This window comes from Pseudopipra pipra, chromosome 2, assembly GCF_036250125.1.
Source record: "Pseudopipra pipra isolate bDixPip1 chromosome 2, bDixPip1.hap1, whole genome shotgun sequence".
Classification (NCBI taxonomy): domain Eukaryota; kingdom Metazoa; phylum Chordata; class Aves; order Passeriformes; family Pipridae; genus Pseudopipra; species Pseudopipra pipra.
Window position 1 is genome coordinate 73,912,935 of NC_087550.1, and position 17,091 is coordinate 73,930,025.

At 34.6% G+C, this 17,091-nt stretch overlaps 1 long non-coding RNA gene across 2 annotated transcripts in view; it reads left to right on the forward strand.

The window, feature by feature from the left end:
* The first annotated feature begins 303 nt into the window (after positions 1-303).
* Positions 304-17,091, forward strand: part of LOC135409874 (uncharacterized) — a 52,814-nt gene continuing 36,026 nt past the window's right edge. For both annotated transcript variants that reach the window (XR_010428403.1, XR_010428404.1), the window contains exons 1-2: positions 304-444; positions 856-940. This is a non-coding gene — a long non-coding RNA (uncharacterized LOC135409874). The remainder of the gene's footprint in view (positions 445-855; positions 941-17,091) is intronic.

Genomic DNA, 17,091 nt, shown 5'->3' on the forward strand with positions numbered 1-17,091 from the left:
ACTAGTGTCCTGAGTAGAGTTTTTTTCACACTTTTCTGTAGATTTCATACTGGGATCAGAAAATGCATTATCATCCTGTATTTTCTTCAGCATTTACAGTGAAATTTGGGGGTTATTTCCCAGGTTTTATTCATTCAAATCTTGGATTTTCTAAATTTCAAGATGTGTCATAATGCCAGCCTTTTCTTGGAGGCAAGAAGTGGAAGACGAGTCTGAATTTTGTCAAGCCTATTTCATGTTATCAAAGTTCTTATTTAAGGCTCTTAATTGTCAGTTTTCTGATGTCTTTCATGAGATGGTCAAGTGATGTCTCATACAAGTTACATGGCTTCTATTTTGTATTACCAAGAAGACAAGTTGTGTTGCAACTGTTTATGAGGTGCTTACTATTACATGTTTTCACAAATTCATAAGATAAACCTAACAGCACTTGGAGTGGAAGACGTAAATGCTTAATTGCTATGGAAGTTTTTTCCATAGTTCTCAACCGTTCCCGGACCAGTAGATATCAATATGTCTGGGATTTGAATCTTCACTTAACAAACAGAAGATAGGAATAATCCATTACCTTGCATGCCTAGCCACATTAATTTAAAAGGTTTGAAATGACTGAGTAATGGGGGGTTTTTTATTACCTTTTATAAAAGATTCATAGCATTTCCATGATTCAGTGACATCACTGGATCATTACTTCGTTAAATTTTAAAATTTTAGCTATGTTTTAACTTTAGAAGTTGCTTAGTACTATGAATAATTTTCTGCACTAAACAGAAAATATGCTGTGCTATGCTTTGCTGGGAGCGTATAAAACAGATGTTTCACTTGGTTTCTTTTATGCTAACTGGCATTCTGAAGCTTTAATTCTTCATTCAACACCTGGACGGACTGGAAGAGTTAACAAATCCCATTGATCATGACTTAGACTATGACTGATTCACTTGTGAGTATATCAGTTACTATAATTTATATGTTATTTAAGGATGTTGAAATTTCTGGAATTTTAGGGACTATTGGTTACAATGTTTTTTATCACCCTAATGAAGATAAAAGTTTTCAAGTACTTTTCTTGTACAATTGTGACACAGATGTTTGTGAAGTATTTGAGTATGTGATTATTCAGTCTTTGTAACTTACATATAATTAGAAGCTAAATGGAATTTGAGAAGAAGATTATTACAGGATTGATTACGTTTTTCATTCTTTATTCATTTGAGGGAAAAATATCTTTGAGAAAGAACTGTCACATTCCATAGACATTGTTTTCAGGATAAACAAAGGCTAAAATTTACTGTTAAATTTCTTTCAAAAATAGTTATCCATATGTGCAAGCCATATTTGAGCTCTTGATTATGTCAAGAGCACTTTTTAATAACACAAACTTACTTTTCTAATTGCTGCTTAGTAGTTTTATGAGAAGTTGTCTAGTGATGAACAATTACAAGGCAAGACAAGGCAAAAGTTTTGGTTTTCTTTTTTAAATGAACTTGTTTGAAATGTCCAAATCACAGTACTATATACTTCAGACTGAAAGGTTGACTGAAGGCCTTTCTTCTGGCATGGACTAGTACAGTCTTGAGACATGTTTCTGAACATTTACTGAAGATGATGTTCCAAGCTCTAGTACAGGTTTAAGCAATATACTGACTTCTGTGTGCCCCAGTCCAGGAACCTTGCAATCCATTATCTCTTTTTCAGGGCATTTAGGCTCCTGATTTGATTTTGTCCCTGGGCCAGGCTTCAAACTCTAAAAGTGTGCTTAGACTTATATTCCATTGTTTAATTGTCCAATTACAGTAATTAGGAAATTAATCTCACTATTTTTCTTCTTGCCTACTGTTTTGCCAAGTCTGTGAGCCTTGCCTTTTGCCTTCACAGTGCTTCTGCATTAAAAGGAGATGTAGGCAAAACCGCTACGTAAGAAGCTGTGTAGCCTAGTGGTTTATGAATTAGTGAGCTGTTGGTTAAACCTGGGGCCAAGAGGTTTAGCTTAGCACCTGTTTTTTATATAAGGGTTTTACAGTGCTAGGAATCCTTCATGCTTTTTACTGGGATCCATGAAGTATAAACAACGTATGGCTGCACAGGCTCCCCAGTGTTTATGAGTTTTCATGGGACATTAGTTCTAGGACATCCGTTTCCTGAATCCTCAATAATTGTGTCTGTGGCAGCATATATAGAACTATTTTTCCATTCCTAAATTTTGATGAACACTAAATGACCTGGCTGAGTATCGGTTTCAAACAGGATAGGGTGCCCACTCATGTGTGTGTGGTGAGCTGAACACCTGCCAGTCTAGGATTATAAGAAATCACAAACCATCCAAAAATAAGTGCATTTACATCAAAGTAGAGTTAGACATAAGACATACAGGCAGTTCAGTAAACCCAGGGCATCTACAAATTTTGTTTGGTAGCCCAGCTGAATATGTGTGGGTGTGTTTCTTCCTGAAAACTTTGGTAAGTTGATCATTTCACTCTTTACCTTTAGGATAGTCAGATAAGGGTTTTCTCTGTTTCCTAAACTCTAATTTTTGCATTAAGAGCAATTTAGTTCTCACAGCACCTGGAACCAGGTTCATAGTGTTTGCGGACCTCTCATCCTCTTTTGTAAATATTATACTATATGCAAAGTATTGAAAAAAATACTTTACTCAAAACTCACGAAAGTCTCCTGGATATAACTACTTAATGTTTTATATGCCTAATTTTCATATGAAAACCACAACTTTTTTCCAACTATATTTAAGAAAAGGAAAAATGAATCCTTTTTTTACATTACCGAACAAAAGGCTTAGGTAAAAGTCTTTATTACCTCTACCAAAATGCTGAAGTTTTGCAGAATTTTGCTATCTAGTCAAATATTAGAGTTTTTAAAATAAAAAGAAACAAAAACTAACAAAATGAGATGAAGTATAAGTCTATGTCAATTTTATTTGATATAACAATTGAAACCAACAACCTTGAACCACACCATCTCATTAAACAAACCAGATCATTAAACATACTAGTACTAGATTAGAATTTTATAAATTAAGTTTCTTCTGCATTTGTGAGAGTTAGAGAAATGTAAGGAGAGGGTTTAAGGAAATTCTAGACTCACTTGGGGAATGTCTCCAGGGAGAGCTATCCTAAGGAGAAAGGCTGCTTTGTGCTTCAACGAAGGCTGTACTCCATTATGCAAGAACATTTCCCATTCTCTGGGGTCCTGTGTTGAAAATATTCTGGTAAAATTCAAAAAACATGTCCTGGTTTTCCACACCACCAAGGCAAAAAAGTATCATACACATTCCTGTAGCATCTGTAGCATTAATTATTTGAAGAACACAGTTTGTGAATTATCTTGCTTGATAAAATCAGAGAAAACTACTCAAATCAGAAAAGAGCCATGTTCAATAAAAGTCCAGGAATTGGTTGAGAATGTATTTCTTGGGAATTTTATATATATATATATATATAAACATATATATTATACATATATATGTGCATAATGTTTTGCGGTGTCTGTTTAAGGCTGTGTCAAAGTTTTCCAGGAACAATTCTGCTGGGTTTGGCTGGAATAGTTAATTTTGTAGCTACTATTGGACTATGTTTTGAATTTGTGCTGAAAACAGTGTTAATAACACGGGGTGTATTGCTTACTGCTGAGCAGTGGTTACACAGCATCAAGGCCTTTTCTGTCTCTCACACCACCCCATCAGTGAGAAGGCTGGGAGTGAGCAAGAATTTGAGAGGGGATACAGCCAGGACACTGACCCAAGGTATATTCCTTACCATATGGTGTCACACTCTGCATATAAAGCTGGGGAAAGAACAAGGTGGGGGGTATTTTTGGAGTGATGGGGTTTGTCTTTCCAAGTCACTATAATGCGTGATGTGGCCCTGCTTTCCCAGAGATGGCTGAACCTGTCAACGGGAAGGAGTGAATTAATTCCTTGTTTTGTTTTCCTTGCATCCACGGCTTTTGCTTTACTTATGAACCCACAGGTTCATCTCAACCTACAAGTTTTTTCACTTTTACTCTTCTGTTTCTCTCCTCCATCCCACTGTGGGGGAAAGTGAGTAATCGACTGCATGGTGCTTAGTTGTCACCTGGGGTTAAACCATTACAACAGCTGACAGTGCTTTATTTATATGTCTCCATTTCTCTGATAAGAAGGTCTCTTGCTAAAAGCTAAAACTTTGACTACCTAACTAGAAGTCCACCCACCCCAGCTGGAGTAAAGGCTCTGTCTGTTTGAACAGTTGCTCAATATCCATAGAAGTATCCATTATGCTTGGACAGATCAGCCCAACTGAACATGCTGTAGGTATCCATAATAAGTCTGACATGCTTACAGTTTGGAGTAATTTGTTCATATTCATTTGCCATCTGTGTTGCACATGTAGAGGTACTCTGTGTGCCCAAACTAAATTGGATTCAGTGAATATGTCTACAGTAACAAGTAATGCAATTAGATAGGACTGAGCTTGCAAAGTGAAACAGCTGGTAGTGAGGATGTGATATACACACAATAAGAATTTCAAAGCAACTTCATGTTGAACTGTACATCCATCAGCTGTTCAGGTGCCAGGCAAACAGTTGGATTTGTCTTTTCAGTAAGTGCCATTCAAAGTGAATGCTGAGGACAACGTAGTAATCTGTTCCAAAACTAACTTCTAAATGAAATCAAAATTACTCTTTAGATGCCCCTACTTGCCTCTGTCTACAAAAGACCATTGGAAAGTGGTAAGTAATAGGTGAATATTAGGGAGAAAACAATGTATGTTCTCTGTGGTTTTTTTCTTCTGATTTAGACTTTTATGGAAATGTATTAGTCAATTAAATGTTCCAGTGGCTATGGATTAGCTCTGTAATAGAAGCAGGTACTGGAGCTGAGTTTCTGTAGTGCCATCTTCTCAGGAGAAGGAAAAATTGGATAAATCCAGATCAGGCATCATCTTTTAAAGATTCTACTGCAACTAAGATTATTGGAAACAACATGTTTCACCTCTAGGGATGAATAGTACATTCTATGAAAAGCCTTTTTTATAAGTAAACTTCGTAACACCAAACAAAACTTTCTTTACAAGCACAAACTTGATAATACAGAAAAACATATTTTAATGGCCTCTTACAGCTTTTCCAGGGAGGATAAACAGTTTAATTATTGAAATGAAGCTGAATATTAAATATACAATTAAAAATATTTTTTTTAAAAGGATTTCTCACTTTTAGAATCTATGAAAGAGATGTCAACATTTTGAATTTATTTCCCATAACGTAAATCCTTTATTTATTTCCATAAAACCAGAAATCTTTAATGTTTACTAGCAAAACAAACAAAAAATTCAGCCTATGGAAGCATATCAGAGTATATAAACTTCTTGTAATATGTTGCTGTGCTTCCCATAGATCCCAGATTAGATACTACATCAGACACACTTGGAATGGAAACAATACTTACGTATGGTTACGCTGTGCTATGCTTGTTCAGAAGTTCAATATATTCACTGCAAATTTTTTATTTATTATACTGATCAATATTGTCCATTTGCTTCACGGTACTTTTCTGCCTCCTCTCAAATATTATCTGTTCTCTTAAACTCCTGTGTCTCTAAGAAACTAGAGATCTTTTCTAATTTGTACTTCTATAGCATTTAAATGTCCTTGTCTAAAGTACACTAACAAAAGCTATGGAGTGTGCGGTGGTTATCTTTTTTCCACCAACTTTTTTTATATCTGTGAGACAAAGGCAACCAGAAAATTTATATCAGTTCTAACTTGCCACAGATCAAAACATCCCATCCTTACTTTGCTCTTGCAGAGATGTGGTGGTAGTAGATCCAAAACCTAGTACAGATGCAAAATACTGCTTTAATTTACATAATGCATATGCAGGTAAGGAGTACAGGCCTTTATTTGCCTGGGGTAAGAGAACAGCTTTTATATGGTTAATTAGACTGGAATCCAGACATGATAAACAAGTCTTTGTCATAATTTTACTGTTACTTCCACCAGTCCCTTGCATTGTTTTGATTAGCTATTTTAACTTGCTAGAGGCCTTGCCCAAAGTAAGGATGGAAGTATCTGCTGGGCATAAAGATGAGACTTAAGCAATATTTATGCAAGCATGATGCTCTGCAGTTTGGCTGAAGGAATCTCTGCAAAACTATTGTCATCATTCTTAAGGTGATACAATTAATTTCAACTGTATCAACAAGTAGTTCACACAAACACCACCTTTTCCGAACAGCTCAAGACTTTCAGGGCTGAGCAAATCTCGCAGCTGCTTGTTCTGATGGTGATGTTACCTATATGCTTGGCTCTGCTCTCTGCTTATCCTTCTCCTTCAGCTTCCCACTATTGCCCAGGGCATATTCCCTGCATTATCAAGATAATATAGATCTGATAGTGGGAAGACAGGTAGGTGAAAAAAGTCATGCTCAAGTTGTAGTCTACATCCCTCTTCTCTGTCTTCTGTCCACTTCTGGCTGCTGGCAAATTCGTAGGGCTCTGAATGTCAGAGAGCAGCTTCTGAGACAAGATGAAAAGATGGGCAAGCAGTAAGACATTGTTGGACTCAGATAGTACATTGACTCCCTGAAGAAAATGTCCATGACAGTTGAGCAATCCACTACCACCTCTCATCTAATACACACAACTACTCCAACAGTTGCAGAGAGTCTGTGTCTCTCACTTTTACATGCTTATGCTATTTCCATTGGCCATCATCCTTATAAACTTATGCAACTGCCTCTAGAGCTTACACCTAACCTTGCCAATGTGTTATTTACAAACTAAATTAGCAGAAATTAATAGAAAATTAGGTTTGTACCTTAAGAGAAGGTTTTTATATTCAAAAAAATCTCTGTCCCAAAATGGAATTGAAAAGTGAAAAAAAATACTAATAATATTAGTATTTCAATTATTAAAAAAATTAATTCAGAAATTATTTTAATGTCATAGAAACGTGTTGATATGTGATTTGTATCTGTAACAAATTTTTAACGAATCAAGAATTAATTATTGAAAAATTGAAAACAATTGTTGGCTCCTTTGAGCACTTTTGCCTTCCTAAGTAAGTAACTCTACAGGGCAAAAATATTTTCACTTATATCTGCTGCAGATATTTTTTCACTTTGGGTGTTATATCTCACACTCTAAAATTACTTAATTTCATACCATGATAGAAGATATTCATAATATATGTATGAGACAGAATCCAGGGATTAAAATTCCCTAAATGCTTCAGTTAACCTGAAAGTTTTTTTAAATATATTTATTCAAGAATGACAAGAAGGCTAATGTAAATATCTTAAATACCACAAGAATTTATAACACTGTTGAGAACATTGTGTCACAGCCTTTCTCATCACTAATAACAGAGAATCTTTGGCACCTTCTCAAGCTAACTGGCAATGAGGATTGCTCTGTCATAATAGGATAACAATAGACTAACATTAGATCATTAAACATTTCAACAAACACAGAGAAGAGTATCATTAAAATTAGTTAATCAGAGGGCATGTAGAGTAGCAGTCAAGGAAAGCAACACACGATATTGGAAAGAACAAAATAATGTTGCCAGTGGTTTGAGTGAATTAATATTTAAAAAAAAAAAAAAAGAGAGAGAGACAAAAGGGGAAAAAAGACCCTGAATATGTGAGCAGTTGTAAGCATTGTTTTATAAACTAATAAAATAAGATCAAATACTTGATCAAATATGCTGTGCAGGTTTTTCATCTCCAAGTGCCATATTCAACTTGACACGGTTTAACAGTTTCCCCAGAGCTCAAAGCATTCTGGTTTTACTAAAGAGTAGATTGAAAGCTGTACATGGATGAACAACAATCTGAAGGTCCTTGTAACTAGTACCTTTAATACACTGATCTATCTGAATTTAGAAGGTAAAAGAAGAAAAATCACATGAAACAAAACCTCTGATTTTATTATCCTTATTGAAAAACTTTTTAAATAATCAACTTTAAATAACCAAAAGAAACAAGGTAAGAGAAACTCTTTTAATCACAGAAATTGTTAACTGAGTGACCTATTCATGAGCTTGGAGATGGAAAACTTGAACACCATATTTGATCGAGAATTTGACCGTACTATATTAGTTTACATTTAAAACCAAGCTTACATTCTGTGTAAGAGAACGTGGAAACTGGGGGCTTGCACTTGTTTAAGTTACTTGATTTAGGACTATTCAGTATAAGAGAAATAAGTAACAAAGAAATTTGTAATTAAACATATCTATACACAAACCTAAAAGAAGTGACAACAGTGACAATAATGAAGATCAGAACTCTTTGGCCACTAGTGGATGGGACATAAAGGAACTACCGAGATATAGCCTTGAAGATGGTTACTTGAACATTGTAACTGCCATGAGGAAACAAAAATAACAAGATTATTAGGGATTACTTGACTGGGAATGTGTGAAATTTACTATAGGATGTTTAGGATAAGGGTCAAAGATGGTGAAAAGGAGGCATCACATGAGATAAGGGAGGAACAAGTGTGGGAAGACAGAGAGAAGAGGGCATAAAAGGGGTTGGTTGCATGTAAAAAGGGCCTCCCTGCAAATAGGAAAACAATTAACTGTATCTCTCAGCCTGGACAGGTACTCCAGGTACCAGGCTGGGCTCCAGTAACCAGGGAGATGAGAGTCTTTGGCTGAAATCACTGGAGAAGGCAGACACTCCCAACATGCCTTAACAGCCCTAATTCCAAAATTCTTTAATATGGATGTTTTTTACTTTGAAGTTTGAATACTGTTCTGGCAGAGTTGCATTTTTAACACAAAATGTTACAAAGTTTTCAAGTAAGAATATTCAGTTTTCCTTCTCAAGCCTTTCTAAATACAGGAGGAATATTACTCTATGACAATGATTTATAAAGAAGAAAATTAAAAGTCAGCAAAGCGACTATTTCTGTATCTATTTTATCAATACAGGATAAGAAAAACCTGAAAGCTGGCCTCAAAACTCAAAAATAATGAAAGTTAACTGCACTGCATTAGTATGAGATGCATTATACCATACTCTTATTTCAGAGCAGAAGGAAAAAAATTATTATCACTATTAAAGCCGTTGCAATCTTAATGCATTTATATTTAAATCTTAACATCATATACACACTCAAAACCATTAAGATAATAGCAGAATTTAACAGATGTGTTCCATGCAAAATAGCAAACATGCCTCTATCCCATACTAATTCCACATTCTGCTAATTTTTGGTATTCTGTTTTAAATTTTGCCAGTTCCCATTGCCGCCACCATCCTCCTCTTCCTCAAAAAGGATTATTTTCCCACAACTCTCATGGTAAATTAGAAATGGACAAACCTCTCAAGGCTTGGAAGTACAATTGAGATAAGCAATTAATCTGAAACTTTTCTTAGTGGTCTGGGGCCTTCAGAACGTGTTTATCATTTAGTATTCCACCACATGTTTGGAGAATTAACATTTTATTGTGCCACATAAGAAGAAACAAAGGAAAGTTAGTTCCAGAAGTCATACTGTCTTGGGGAAGATTAGAAGCATGAGTAGCTTGAATTGTGTCAGTACAGAGGAGAAAATAATTTGTTGCCTTTTATTTTTATTTTTGTTAAATAAATTTGCTTTGCACTTTGGTGTTGCATCTGTCCATGTGTGTCTCTACTTCAAATGTTTGAGAGAAGCACTTGAAGACACTAGAAGCAGGTTCTATTTCCTATTACATTTACAGTGTAGCTTTATTCTAAAAATTATTTCCTTTTGCATCTATGTAAAAGACTCATTACTACCCTAATTTTATTCCAGTTGTGTAACACTAAATAATTTTAAAAAAGGGAAAGCTGTCTGATATTATAACCTGGGCTGTTGGTGAGTAACCATAGCTCTAACACTCCTTGGTTCTGGATCTTTAAAGCTTTTATTTCTCCTCCCTCTATTATATGCCATTCTCTTTCTCTGCTAACTACAAAGTTAGCCTTCTTCAGTTATTCCATGGTCATAGTTCAGTACTGGAAAAATTGTAGTAAAACTATTGCATTTACTACAGTCCCTATCCCAATTAGGTTTATTATGCCAACGCCATGGCTACTGAGAAATACCACTCATTCAATATCTAACATTCTTAATCCCAGACCCTAAAAGTATTTTCTTTCTTCTTCATTCGTTCCATTACATTTATTTTTTCTCAGTCTTTAACAGTGCTCCCTGAAATAATAATATATCTTATTTTGAATTTCAGACGTTGTTACTTTGTTGATGCATTTCAGAATCTTTTTTTTTTTTAAATCAGAAACAGTATTAAATCAAGAAGAAAACATTTTTGCCGTAATCGGGGCAATGGAAACAAGGTATCGCATGAATAACAATTGTGCAACTGATTGCAAGACTACTCCATGACAGGGGTGGGGGTTTCTGGGTAGATTGGCTGAAAATAAGCACAGATCATACTTATAGAATCTCCATTAATGATTGTCCCAGTTTAGATATTAACTCAGTAATGCTGAGACAGATAGTGAACAGTAAGCAAAAACATTTGTTCTAGAAATAGATTCTAAGACTGTAAGTTTACTTATTTACATTATTTCCTCAGTGCCACTTTGCAATAACAGAATGCATCAGGCTGTGATTTTTTCCTCTCTACCTATATGGACAATTCATCTCATTACAGCAGTAGCTTGCCAAATAGCCAGTGCAATTTTGTAAATTTCCAGGGCTCTCACTGTTCGGAAAGGAAAATAAGGTCTTGCATTTTAACTGATTAAATTGTACTCCATAGTCCAACAACTAATACCAGCAGAATTTGTATTTCTACCATTCTGTCCACTGAGGCAGCACTATCAAAGCTCTCAAAGCAGTTGAATCAGACTAATGATTCTCAAAAATACAGATTTATCGCTGGTGCTTGACCTCTTTCCATCAACCTCAATCCTTTAAATGTATTTCCTTCTCGGGAAACAGTGACTGTGACTGTTGAGCGAAGTTCCTCTTTCCTGAAGGTAGACTTATAAATAATAGAAGTGAAAGAGAGATATAGAATCATAGAATCATAGAATCGATTGGGTTGGAAAAGACCTCTGAGATCATCGAGTCCAACCCTTGGTCCAAATCCAGTCCATTTACTAGATCATGGCACTCAGTGCCACATCCAATCTGCGTTTAAAAATCTCCAGGGATGGTTAATCCACCACCTCTCTGGGCAGCCCATTCCAATGCCTGATTACTCATTAGTAACTACTGAAAATCTCAATATGTTTGAGAAAGAAATTCTTCAAGACTTGATCATCAGCTGTACAATAAACATAGTCAGGTAAAAAGGTTATTCAATAGGTTACAAAACACGTGCAGTGAAACTATGGACTGAGAAGGGCAATTACTCTTAAGTGCACAGTTCTGCACAAAAAAGGCTTGAGCCTGCAAATCATATAATTTTAGTTTCTAACTTCTTTTTTCCTGCTGCCTGAAAATTACTTTAGGCAGAGACTGTGTGTTCTTATTTGGACAATTCTGGACACAACAGGGCTGGAACTGCTGGAACAACAGAATCTTGCAAAAGTAACTTTTAAAATTAACAGTTCAGATTAATTTGAAAAAAGGAAACAGTTATGTGTTAGGCTGATTACATGAAAAGGTTTTCTGTGTAATTTAGATAAATGTTTTCCTGGCAACAAAATCGAATATAGAAGTATTAATTATTCACAATGTAATAATTAAGAAATTGGTAAATTTAATCACATTGCACAGTCAAATGAAATTAACAGATGTCATCAAGAGGAATAAGATAATATATTATTAAATAGGGAAAACATTCAGGAAAAAAAAAAGCAACAAAAAGATTTAGCAATATCACTATTTTTAAGATGAATGCTACATTAAAGAGGACCAAAGGGACTAGAACATTATTACACTGTGTACCAGTGCATATGCTGAATCGCTAAAATTTCTGAACAGGAAGTAGACATTTAAAAAGTAAGTCCAGTTTCTATACCTTACTATGTTTCTTCCCACACAAATAAGAGGATATATGTCAATAAAATGATCTGAATAATTTTGTAGATAGTTTAGCTTCACAAAAGAGATTTGTCATCAACCACCCTCAGGGATTTTTGAAAAATGATATTTCATCTACAAACAGTGTTTTCTGTCTTACAGCTTGTTCCCCTTGAAAGACATATGGATTTAGGGCTCTTCGTCTGAGCACTAAAACACAACTTTCTAGACTCACACCAAAAATATGCACTGCTAAAGGGGCTTGTTAAGGGGTATGGGGGGTGGATTCTTAGCAAGTATGACTAACAGTGCAACCCAAGTTATTCAGTTATATTTTTACTATGCATCGACCTTTGGAAAACTCCGCATCCCTTTTCCTTTTAAAAGTATGTTATAGATACATGCAAAACAAAAATGCTTTTCAAAATTATTCAGATAAATTCAAATATATACAAAATTAAATTGTACAGATATAATTTTGCAGAATTACGTGTATGCTTTGACTTGAAAAAAGTTCTTCAGATATTAATTTAACTTAGCATACATCTGTACGGTACTTTATAACAGCTTTGCTTATACCGCAGAAAAATGGAAATGTAAAGAAGAGTTCAAGGAGCTCTCTGAAGCTCTCTTCTTTTGAGCTTTTTCTGACGGCAAAACAAGTAAAGAATAATCATGTCTTATGCCAGGTCAGGAGACAAAAACTAGCCCTGCTGTTTCACTAAATTCCATTTAAATAGACATAAACACAAGGAAGAATGTATTATATACTAAGTAAACATAAGGAAAGATAAGGAAATAACTGATTTTAAAATTAATTTTCAGTTATAAAAACAAATATAAGAGTGTTAGCTAAAAAAGTCACCACCATTTTCAGTGAATTGAAGAATCAGACAAATGCTTTCTGAGCAGAGTGAATTATTTTATTCAGAAAAAAAAGTTAAATTTAGTTTTAACATATAAATTCTTTTCAACATTTAAGGAATAGGATATTTCAAAATGAAAAGTGAATTTAAACAAAAATTATAGAAATATCAAAACTTGCCATCACGGAAATGAAATAAGAAGTTACACTTGCATCATAGAAAGTCAAAAGAAAAAAAAAAAAGAGAGGAAAAAAAAGCCCCAAAACAACTATAAAATGCTTGACAGTTTTCCAAACTTTGGTTTAATAGAAGAAACCAAACCACTGTATAGATGGTATCTGTACTTTTTTTTTTTGGCTACCCAGTCAGACACCAAACAGAAGAATATTTTGCATAACAGTTGTCATTCAATATACGGATTATTCTCTTCTTTCAGATATTTATGAAATCTTATTGTCAATCAACATGAAATTAGACGAAATTGTTTTGCTATTTATTACACTCTGTTTGCCCTGCAGAAGTAAAAGCTGCTGAAGTGTTCCACTGGAAATACATCTATATTTATTGAAGCATATATGTATGTATAACTATAGATGTATATGTACTATATATATATATATATATCCTATATTGGTGAATATATCTTCTGTAATAGTGAATATATTGTAATCTTGGACCAATTTGTCTAGAACTGTAAATTTTTCTGCATCATTTGTTAAGTGTCTCTATTATGAAAATAAATTACACTTGACCTCAATGTTATAGAATTAACTGCATGGTGAAATTCTAATTCACAGGAGGTCAAACTATACGCTAATAATTTTCTCTTACCATAACAGCTCCTGATTCAGTGGGCTGACATTAATTGAATAATAAGTGAATCACACAAATAATAAGTGAAAAGATGAGCCTAATCAGGAGTGTAGGAAACATAGTTCTTGAAAATTCCAAGCACTGTGAAGAAATACAAGAACATTCTGGGTAGTTGGGTATATCACCATGTGTTAAAGATTATATAAATTTCAATCGATTGGCCTTTTTAATGACCAATGACCTTAAACTGGATAACATTTTCTTTACAATCATGACTTATCCCTGTTGATTATAGAAGGAGTTGAGCAAACCCTTTTCAGGAGTCAAGAATTACCATGTAGAGAAACCAAAAATCATCTTGCAATGCACTTAACCTCAATGCTGACAATTTTGTATTTAAAATCCATCTTGAAAATGTTCTTTCTGTTTGCAATTCAGACATGTGGTAACTACTTTGCTTAAACAAGACCTACTAAAGTAAATGAACATTTCTGGATTTAGATGAGGCTTTTAAACACATGCTTTAAATTTATCCTTAAGTAAGTATTTCATTTATGTCAGCCTAGTAATTCAACATAGTGAACATTGGCTTTAATAAAATGATAACTTATCATGTATTAATTTCATAATGCTAGATTTATTTCACAAATATAACCTCTGGGTGTCATAGTTCAATTCTCTCTGATTATTTGAGATTTTTCACATTAGGAATATTTAATATTTTAATACTAAATTTATTTCTTTGAAGATAATTGACATTACACAGAGTTTTGATTTAGAAAAGTGATTCATCAATACACTGAATTCCAAACACAAGCACAAAACAGCAAACATGATTCCCTTACCAGACTCTACATGCTCTCTGTCACAACTGAGCATCCCCAGTCATTGAAAAGGACTGCATGGCTTTAAACCAGCTCAAGCTCTTTGCTCTTTTCAAAGTTATTTCTGTTACTTGCTTGTTTTTTATATTCCGTGTTGGGCTGAGACACATAAACACTTCCCCCATGTTGATCTGTCTGGACTAGGAATATAACACTTTCAAATTATTAATTTTGGAAGACCAGTTACATAACTAGTTGACCCATTTAACTGATGCAGATGTTTATTTAGGACAAAGTCCACCTTCTGGTCTCCCTGCTGTTGAGAGAAGTTCAGCTTCCTTTACAACACCTGTGACCCCATTCCTACATTCTTTTCTGAGGTTCATGAACACATCATCCTTGCCTGACTTTGAGTCTTCTTCCATTGTTGGAGTTTTTTGATCACTTATAAAAGGATAAGAATTGATTTCATGGCACTTGTGTTAGTATTCTTTGTACGTAATTGTTACAAGCTTGGAAAATCCATGACTTGTCATTTCAAATCTAGTATATCAATACTTTTTTAATAAGAAAAAGAAAATAAGCCCAAATTAACCATGTTAAATGTCAGGCATAAATAAATGAGCAGCATTTTATCAGTTTTTACAACAAAGTGAATTACAGTAAATTCCTTCTTTTTTGTCATATTATTTACAAACACCAGATATCCTTGTTGAACTGAGCCATATGTCCTTCTTTCAAATTCAGTCAGGACATAGTTCTTCCATAAAATTACATACAAGACTAGACTGAGATGACATGAGTATATTTTCCGTAGACTGTTTAATTCTCATTTCATCTGGACCCTACTCTACATAGGTTGACTGTTGTGGGAACAGACTAACGACAGATTAATTAACATATGTTCCTAGCACTGTTCTGACAGTTTGACTTCTTGGTTTCCCTGCCATACACCTTCCTCACCCTCTTCAGTTTTTGATAGCTGAGTTAGTAATTCAAAGAGAAAAAAAAAAAAAGAGAAATAACATGTCAAAAATATTTTGGGCAAAAAACTTTACCAACATGCTATGGAAAACGGCATGCCTATTTAATAGGGTGACCACTACAGTTTTAACAATCCCCTCTTGTGCAACTGATGTGTGTGTGTGTATGCATACATATATATATATATGTATATCAGCTATTTAATTTCACTTGTTACTTAAATAATTTCCAAATTATGTATTTATCGCTTCACTTGACTAGGTTGATTCCAAAGAAGCCATTACTGTTAATCAAATAAAAGATACGCATTTTAAAAATATTTGTGTTTAGCCAAGTAGATAGTTAATGGGCAAAATAAAAAAGCATATTTAAAATCCTGCATCTCTTCAAAATATTATCTATCACTTCCTTACCCTGCATGACCACATAGATACATTTTGGCATTAGCAGTACCTTTTTTCTACAATTAAATCTGACACTAAGATATATGTGGAATAATCTAGAGAATTTGTTGGATTTTTACTGGAATTCTCTTGCTGTAGCTGAGGATGAAAATTTACATTCACCAATTCTGACTCTTCCAGGATAAAAGTTTAAGGAACACACAATATAAAAACTGCATAGAGCCTTCAAAGTTCATTTGCCTGAACATGACATTACTGACCATGTAAAGGGAGCTACCTAGTCTTTGTAAGGTGCAGGTGGCACATAACAGCCCAAAACATGAGTTTCTCTGTCACCTACTTGTCACCTTCAACTGGAGGGCACTCAAGTACTTGAATTGCTAAGGAATAATCATCAGCTATTCCAGTCTTCATCTGGTCTCCACTCTCCACTGCCAGTGCACAGAAAAGAATTCAATCGTAATTACAGGGAGGCAATGGGAAAATTATTTTGTAGATTGCTGTGTGGGATACTTACATAACAGTGGTGAAATAGGATTCTGACCCTTGTTGCTAGGGCTGCTTCTTTAATTTGTTTAATTAGTTATGTAAAATACAGAAGCACTACACGGGGACAGGGAGCATAACCCATGCAAGCATACTAATCAGTAATTTGAGCAAGTATATACTCTTGAGAGTGCTCTTGGACTACAGAAGCATTCTTTATTTTCACTTCTTCTCTAAACAAGTAAGCCTTGAGGTCTTCTCTGCTCCACGGAGAAGGATCTCTTGCTCCAGGTCCCAGCTGAAGTAAGATCATCTGGTACAGCACAGCAAGCCCAGGCAGCTGGACACCTTTCCCCACAACCTCTCATACTCAAGTGACTGTTTCCACATGGCAGGAATGTGGCACTTGTAGTTTTGTTCAGGATCAGCTACCATAGTCGAACAAAAAAATTCCACTGGAAATACATGATCCAAAAATAAATAAAGTCTTGATTTTCTGGGTTTATGTTTGTATTAAAGAGGATTTCCAAATATTTTTCACCAATTTGACTATTCCCTTAAAATATTTTAAAGTGAAAGAATCATAGATTTGTTAAGGTTGGAAAAGACCTCTAGGATGGAGTCTAACCATTAACCCAGCACCAGCATGTTCACTACTAAACAATATCACCAAGTGCCACAACCACATGCCTTTCGAATACTTCCAGGCATAGTGATTATACCACTTCCCTGGGCAGCCTATTCCAA